General features: G+C 42.9%; 1 pseudogene; it reads left to right on the top strand.

Moving 5' to 3' along the window:
* Nucleotides 1-763: 763 nt before the first annotated feature.
* On the top strand, nucleotides 764-1,267 carry LOC142460798 (large ribosomal subunit protein uL6 pseudogene; annotated as a pseudogene).
* Nucleotides 1,268-8,967: the final 7,700 nt, after the last annotated feature.

The raw sequence follows: 8,967 nt of genomic DNA, 5'->3' as shown, positions 1-8,967 counted from the left end.
GGGGGAACCCTCATGGTTATGAGCTATAAATAAATCTTAATACACATTCCCATAACTGGACACAGTCCCTCCAATAACCCCCCATAAAAGAACTGTCACAGAGGAGCTACCTTATCAGAGGAATAATTTCTGTGTCTGTCTATTTCACAATGCCTAAAGCTTATCTGTAGATAAAAGCAGTCAGGTTTCTATAGCAAATCCCACGGTAAAATGTAGTAAACTCTGTTTTGACATCTCTTGCTGATACTGATCAGAGACAGCTACCCCTGGGGTGTGCTTAGAGGGGTTTGAGGTCCACTAGAACTAGGTCAAGACAATGACTCACTTTCTTGCGGGTTTATTATGTTACCCGCTGATGAATTATCACCTGTCAATTTTGTAATATGTTAGCTGTATGACGTGCATGCCTTATGAAAGATCTGTAAGCCCCATTAGATATACCCATTGGAAAATACATTCTCTCAGTCCTGACATGGGATGAGGAGCCCCTGTACCCTGCTGTCCATCTTTACGGACCTGTTCAGTGTTGGGGACCACTCACCCCAATGGGGTCACGAGGGTGGGAGGTAGAGAGATCAGGAAAAAAGGGGAGCTGATACCAAGGGCTTGAATAGAAAATAAATGTTTAGAAAATGATGATGGCAACATGTATAAATGTGCTTGATACAGTTGATGTATGGAATGTTATAAGAGCTGTAAGAGCCCACAATAAAATGACTTTTTAAAAAAAATATGCTCTCTCTTTGCTACATCTACTGTGAGCATGAAGACCATTCTCAGCAACCAGACTGTCCACATTCCAGAGAATGTCGACATTTTCCTGAAGGGACGCACAGTCATCTTGAAGGGTCCCAGAGGAACCCTGTTGAGGGGCTTCAATCACATCAACGTAGAACTCAGCTTCCTTGGGAAGCAGAGGCTTCGACTTGACAAACGTTGGGGAACTAGAAAGGAACTGGCTACTGGCCTCACGATCTGTGGTCATGTACAGAACATGATCAAGGGCGTGACATTGGGCTTCCGACACAAGATGAGGGCTGTGTGTGCCCACTTCCCCATCAACGTGGTTATTGGGCCTCTTGTTGACATCTGTAACTTCTTGGGTGAAAAATACATCCAGAGGGTTCCCATGAGGACAGGTGCTGCTTGTTCTGTTTCTCAAACCCAGGAAGATGAGCTCATTCTTGAAGGAAATGGCATTGAGCTTGTATCCAATTCAGCTACTTTAATTCAGCAAGCCACAACCCCTAAAAACAAGGATATCTGAAAGTTTGGGGAAGGTGTCTGTGTTTCTGAAAGAGGAACAGCTCAGTCGCTGATGAGTAATTGCTAAGAGGTGTCCAGCAACAGTCTAGATGGTTCCTTTAGACTTGTCTGTGATGCTTTGATCCAATCTAATAAAGTTTATGTAATGAAAAAAACTTAAAAATTGCAGTCTTTAATATGAATTACAGTTTAGCGTAAAGAAGACCAAAATCCTTACAACTGGATCAATAGGTAACACTATGAGAACTGGAGAAAAGAATGAGGCTGTTAAGGATTTTGTTTTGCTTGAATCCACCATCAATGCTCACAGGAGCAGAAATGAAGACCAAAAGATGCGTTGCATCGGGTAAATCTGCCGAACCTCTTTCACTGCCCTTGAGTTGATTCTGACTCAGTGACCCCATAGGACAGGGTGGAACTGCCTTGTGGGTTTCGGAAACTAATGTTTTACGGGAGTAAGAGACACATCTCTCTCCAAAGGAGAGGCTGGTCGTTTCGAACTGCCGACTTTGTAGATCGTGGCCCAGTGTGTAACCACTACACGACCAAGGCTCCAAGATTTCCTTAAAGTATTGAAAAGCAAGGAAGTGACTTTGAGGATTAAGGTCCATCTGATCCAAGCCTGTGGGAACCAGCCCCTCGTGTGGATGGGTCCTAAGGGGCGGTTGTGTAACTGAAGGGAAGAAATTAAGACAGACAAAAGTTTTGGGGTGCTCGCCTCTGCCATGGCATCAGAAACCAGGTCCAAGAAGAGAGAGGGAATTTATTCTTATATCAACCTATATATTCTCGGGCATGCAAGCCACAGTAAGTACATATGTAACAGGAATGGGTGGTATTAGAGGCATACATGTAACAGGAGGGGAATGAGCTAGGGGTGTACATGCAATAGGAAGGGGAGGAACTAGAGCACACATGACAGGAAGGTACATACATAACAAGATGGGTGGGCTCTACAATTAAGATAGCGGCCTTGGTCTCTGAGCTGACTTGACCTTAAGTTTCCCTGAGGTCAAAGTGTTACTATGGATTATTAGAGGGAAAAACAAATCTGTTTAGGAAGAATTGCATCTAGAGGGCTTCGAGGAAAGGACAGCGAGAATTTATCTCAGGTACTTTGGACATATTGTCAGGAAAGAACAGTCCCTAGAGAAGGGCACTATGCTTAGTAAAGTAGAGGGGCAGCAAAAGAGAGGTAAGACCATCAAGATGGAGTGACACAGAGGCTGAAATAAGAAATCGAACAAAGCAACAATTGTAAGGATGGTGTAGTATTTCATTTTGGTTTGCAAAGGGTTCTAAGGGGTTGGAACTGACTGGATGTCTCCTAAGAACATTCAAGAAGAGTTGCCCAATTATAAAGTGGTACCTGGTCATTTGATCTCCTCCCCCTTGACCCACTTTGAATCTGTTCTATTTTTCAAATATTTCTTGCTTTTTTCCACACAGAGGTTTTTCCTCTGGTTTATTTAAATATTGTCATTAACCTTTTCTTTAAAAAAATATTTGTTGGATTTTGGTTTTTGTTTGTTGCACATGTATGCTTTCCAGTATCCGAAGCACAGGATGGGTGGATGTACAGACAATTGGTATAATGGCATATCAGGGATGGGTGAGGTGGTTGGAGGGAAGTGGGGCACAAATAATGAATACAGGAGGGGCCAGTATGTCCTAGAACTGACTGTGGTGATGTATATACAACTCTTGGTAAATATTACTCCGAAAATGAGGTTTATTGTGCCAACTAGACCTCCATAGAACATGTGGATGCGCTTTAATCAGGTTGAAGCTTGTTTGGATGGTGACCGTTTGGATGGCGATGGAGATAAAGTCTCCATAGCTGGCTTCCTTCCTCCCTAGTGATCGGACCAGTGCACTACTGCTTGAGCTAGTTCTTTGCCTCACCCGTGTGCTATCTGTGGGCCAAGCCAACCCATGGATCATATCTCTAGAGCTTGAGGCTCCTTTGAGACAAGACCTGCTTTTGCCATGCTGCTGACACACACATCACTTGGCTGGGTGTATCCTGTCTTTGTACAATGCTTGAGTTCAGGGCCTGCTTCACTAAGCTCCTGTGCTAACTGTTGCTGACCCACCTTGTTCTTTTGCCTGCAGGCAGACTGCCTGTCTTGCCTGAGGGAAGACTCTGCTGATTGCTTCTTTCACCTCGGACTGGCAGCTTGCATGAGTTGAAGGACTTTCAGTATATTAACTGTTCCACAAAAGTGAGTTGAACTGAGACCTCTGTACTGCTGTGTGGACTAATAAGCGGTTAAATTCCTTCTCACTGTATAAACCTATATATATGTGATCTTATATGTGTGTGTGTATAAAGTGTTCTGGTTTGGTTTCTCTAGAGAACCCTGCCTAACACATGACTGAACTAAGAAAGTGCATATGTTTTTATATGATTTTGTGTGTGTTTGTGTGTACAAAGTGTTCGTTCTGGTTTGGTTTCTCTAGAGAACCCTGCCTAACACATGACTGAACTAAAAGAGTGCATGATATGTGATATATGTCTCAAACTATTTGGGGAAAAAATCCTGAAATTAAAACTAGAGTTGATGCTAGTTCTACTCAAATTCTTCGGAAGCCGACAACGAAGAAACTCTAGGCACCCTCCATTACTGTTGTTTTATAGTGACTGCAAAAAATGGCAAGGGGTCAGTTTGACCTCATGAGTTTTCAAGAGGTAAGAAAAATCAAGCGCAAAATAAGCCTAAGTCAATGGTATGAGGTGGTCAGACATGCTCCCACCCCTTTCTCTTCTTTACCAATTCTGACATCAACATACCTCCTCCTACACTGTTTCTCTGCTGGATAATTCATTGCCAAGACCAAACAGACATCACACATGATACTCAAGATCGTGGAGTTCACTAGAGATAATAGTAGGTTGCAATTCAGGGTCAGAAATCCTCAGGATGTTCAAACCCAGGTGCCCCTCCAAAAAAAAAAGAAGAAATGCTCAGGATACAGTTCTTCACTCTCCTTAGTCCTTGGTCACTCAGCCACATGTTCCCTTTGCTTTTTCTTTGCCTGGGCAAATGTGTCTATGCAGATTAGGCACTGACTGTCAGTGAGGCCCTGTCCTAAATGCACTCCACTTCAGGTCTGTGGGCTGGCAAATTTAATGCCCTCTCACCTACTCTCTCATGCTCTTGATTCTGCTGCCTTTGCTTTCCTGCCACCTCTGATGCCACAGCTGTCTCCTGAATTGGTAAGGTTCAAGTTAGGGTGAGATGTTCATTTCTGAAACGGCTCCTTTTAAACATGGTAGCATGGCAAAATTAAGTCACATTAGTATTCCATGTACCTCACTTGCATGGTCTTACTCCAAAAGGTGACAGGTATTTTATTTGCATTACTTCCATGTTATTCAAATCTCCTTGTTAGGTCACAAACTCCGCATATTTTGCATACTCCCAAGCGGTAATTTGGTGGGAGGTTATGACTATGGCTAGAAAAGCAATTTCAGGCAATTTAATGCATTAGTTACCGAGAACTGCGCTAACCGAAATACTGCAAGGGGAGGCCTTTAACAAACTCAAATTTCCTCTGACAATTTAAGATGATAGGTTCAATTTTCGGGGATTAGCGTTCGTGGGGGCCTAGTGGTCACACAGTGGGCTGCTAAGCAGGTCAGCTGCTCCTGAAATCACCTGCTGTTCCTTGGAAGAAAAAGGTTTCTACTCATATAAAGAGTTACAGTAAAAACAAGACAACAACAAAACCCTGAACCAATAATCAATCAAGGACCTGCTTTACCCTGTACAATAGTGTTGCTCAGTCAGAATCAGCTCAATGTCAGTGGGGTTTGTTGTTTTTCAGTTTGGCAGGAGTGGGAAACTGTCAGCTCTGGTGGAAGGTGCTAGTCCTGTTTAGTTTCTGCTCCTGGATGACCCTTCCAGACAGTCTGACCTCTCCCAACTCTGCTTGCTAGCTTCATTGACTCTTTTATAACTCCAAAGGGACTCACTGAAGGCACATCCCACAAATCTCATCATTATCACACAGACAATTCATTCCATTCCAAAATGGCACGATAACCATAGGATTTATAAGCAGTTTTGGGAAAATAATTTAATCCACAATATTCAAACCTTTGCCACCACCCCCAAATTCACATATCTTGTCAGCAAGATACAGTCACCTCATCACACCATCCAAACAGTTTTCAACACCCAGTCCCAAATGTCATCTTCTCACCATTAACACCCCGAGGCTGTGGCCCCACACTCGGAAACTCCAAGATTTTGCTTCCAACAGCCTTGCTTACAGTCCTTTCTTTGCTTCGAGAACAGACGCCCCTCCCATGGTTTGTTCTTTGTCAGTCCCCTTCCAAGGAGGGACTGCCTTCTTCTGCTTTCATTTTTTGGCTCCTTCAGTCTGTTTTTTTACTTTCCTTTCTTTTTTTTTTTTGTGGTCGTTAGTTACATCAGTCACAAGTGTAATGTAACAAAAAGTGTAGCAATGTCCTTAGTGAAAATTGAGACATATGTCCTCAGCTTGTACAACGTAATTTTCCAAATTTTTGTTTTCATTTTGCAGAATGTATTTTTAAGTTCATCTCTTACCTCTTTCATTTTACTATATAAGCAAACCATGCAGTCCTTTTAGATTTTGCTGAGAAATCGCTCCAGCCAGAAATCCAAGTTCATCCCATACAAGTTCTATCTTCTACCAAACATTAAAACTGTAAGCCAGGTAAGCTCTTTACCACTGCTTAATAAGCATCAGTCCCTCTCTATTTCCCAACCACATAGGCATCATTTTATTTTATTAATTTATTTTTTTTACATTTTATTAGGGGCTCATACAACTCTTATCACAATCCATACATATACATACATCAATTGTATAAAGCACATCTGTACATTCTTTGCCCTAATCATTTTCAAAGCATTTGCTCTCCACTTAAACCCTTTGCATCAGGTCCTCTTTTTTTTCCCTTCCCTCCCTGCTCCCCCCTCCCTCATGAGCCCTTGATAATTCAGAGATTGTTATTTTGTCCTATCTTGCCCTATTCGGCATCTCCCTTCACCCCCTTCTCTGCTGTCCGTCTCCCAGGGAGGAGGTCACATGTAGATTCTTGTAATCGGTTCCCCCTTTCCAAGCCACCCTCTACCCTCCCAGTAACACCCCTCACACCCTTGGTCCTGAAGGTATCATCCACCCTGGATTTCCTGTGCCTCCAGCTCCCATATGCACCAGTGTACAATCTCTGCCCTATCCAGTCCTGCAAGGTAGAATTCGGATCATGGTAGTTGGAGGGAGGAAGCATCCAGGATCTAGGGGAAAGCTGTGTTCTTCATCGGTACTACATCACACTGAATGACCCACCTCCTCTCCTAAACCCCTCTGTGAGGGGATCTCCAGTGGCTGACAAATGGGCTTTGGGTCTCCACTCTGCACTTCCCCCTTCGTTCACTGTAGTATACATACATATATATATATATATATATATATATATATATATTTTTTGATGATGCCTTATACCTGGTCCCTTTGGCACCTTGTGATTCTTCCATGTGGGCTTTGTTGCTTCTGAGCTAGATGGCCGCTTGTTCACCTTCAAGCCTTTAAGATCCCAGACACTTAAAGGTTGAAGATAAACAAGCGGCCATCTATCTCAGAAGCAACAAAGCCCACATGGAAGAAGCACACCAGCCAGTGCTATCACGAGGTGTCAAAGGGACCAGGTATAAGGCATCATGCAAAAAAAAAAAAAAGAATGTGTGTGTGTGTGTGTGTGTGTATACCACATTGAATGAAGGGGGAAGTGCAGAGTGGAGACCCAAGGCCCAAGAGTCGGCCACTGGAGATCCCCTCATAGAGCGGCTTAGGAGAGGAGATGGGTCAGTCAGGGTGCAAGGTAGTACCGACAAAGAGCACAGCTTTCCCCCAGATCCTGGATGCTTCCTCCCCCCAACTACCATGATCCGAATTCTACCTTGCAGGGCTGGATAGGGCAGAGGTTGTACACTGGTACATATGAGGACTGGAGGCACAGGGAATCCAGGGTGGACGATACCTTCAGGACCAAGGGTGTGAGGGGTGATGCTGGGAGAGCGTAGGGTGAGTGGGTTGGAAAGGGGGAACTGATTACAGGGATCCACTTGTGATCTCCTCCCTGGGAGAGGGATGACAGAGAAGGGGGGGAAGGGAGACTCCGGATAGAGCAAGATATGACAAAATAATGATGTATAAATTACAAAGGGCACATGAGGGAGGGGGGAGCGGGGAGGGAGGGGGGGAAAAATAAGAGGACCTGATGCAAAGGGCTTAAGTGGAGAGCAAATGCTTTGAGAATGATTGGGGCGGGGAATGTATGGATGTGCTTTATACAATTGATGTATGTATATGTATGGATTGTGATAAGAGTTGTATGAGCCCCTAATAAAATGTTTTTAAAAAAAAAAGATCCCAGACACTATCTTTTTTGATACCTGGGCAAAATCAGCTTTCTTCGCCACATTTGCTTATGCACCTGTTTGTCTTCGGCAATCGTATCATGGAGGTGTGCAGCCAATGATATGATTTTTGTTCCTTGATGCCTGATAACTGATCCCTTCTGGACCACGTGATCACACAGGCTGGTGTGTTCTTCCATGTGGACTTTGTTGTTTCTGAGCTAGATGGCCGCTTGTTTATCTTCAAGTCTAGGCATCATTTTAATGCACAGTTAAAACGTACCCTTCTAGCAATACTCTATCACCAAGATAGAAACTTTCTCTCCTACTCTTCTTGACTTCCTTTGAATCCCTCATAGACATTTGTTAGAGCAGAACCTCTCCTTCTAGGAACCCAATTTTTAGTAACCAAAAAAATGCAAGTGGATGCTGTCAACAAAGAACTTGATTTTGTTTGGCTCTGGAGACGACTAGTATGAATTCCAACCACCGGCTCTAGGAGGCAGTCTTCGACATTCGGTTACTGCCCCTTGGACATTTCCAGGTGTCTTGGCATATAGTTTATTTTTAAAAATCATTTTATTGGGGGCTCATACTACTCTTAATTGGCATATATTTTAAGCACTCCTCTTCCCTCTTTTCACCTGCTTGACACCTTTTATACCTCAAAAGATACTCAAGATATACCCCATCCTATACCTACCTCCCTAACATATGATAATTGAAATGCCAGGAAAGTACAAACACTTTGTTAATTGCATTAATATGAAATATCTAGATTACGAAAATATGTAAGACAAATTAAATGAGATAAACAGGTTATGTTTAATAATTATGAACATTTATTAAGCACCAAGAGTACATTGCAGTTGTTGCTATATAAAAACATAATTATTGATATAGTAGCCCTGCCATTAAGCTTACAATCTAAAATGAAATAACTCAAATGACTATTTTGGCAAATGGTTAGGCAAGATAACGTATTATTTCTGGTGCATTGTTAGTAAGGCTTTGTGCATGACCCAAAGAATGTTTTAACTGTACCCAGACTTCCCCCAGTGGATCAGATTGACTCGCTAAGAGGATGAGCACTTAGATATCAGGTTTAAAACAAATGAATGAGTGCAAATGGGCTGACAGGACTTCCAATAAAGAAATGCTTACTGGCTAGAGTTTTCCAGCAACCAAGGGGCGCTCTATTGTCAGGAAATAGAGCAAATTTGCTTTTATTCCTTTAATAACTTGCTAACTTCTACATTCTTTCCCATGCATAAGGGCCCTACTGATG

The sequence above is a fragment of the Tenrec ecaudatus genome, chromosome 11, assembly GCF_050624435.1.
Source record: "Tenrec ecaudatus isolate mTenEca1 chromosome 11, mTenEca1.hap1, whole genome shotgun sequence".
Taxonomy (NCBI): domain Eukaryota; kingdom Metazoa; phylum Chordata; class Mammalia; order Afrosoricida; family Tenrecidae; genus Tenrec; species Tenrec ecaudatus.
This window is presented reverse-complemented; position numbering and strand designations above follow the sequence as displayed.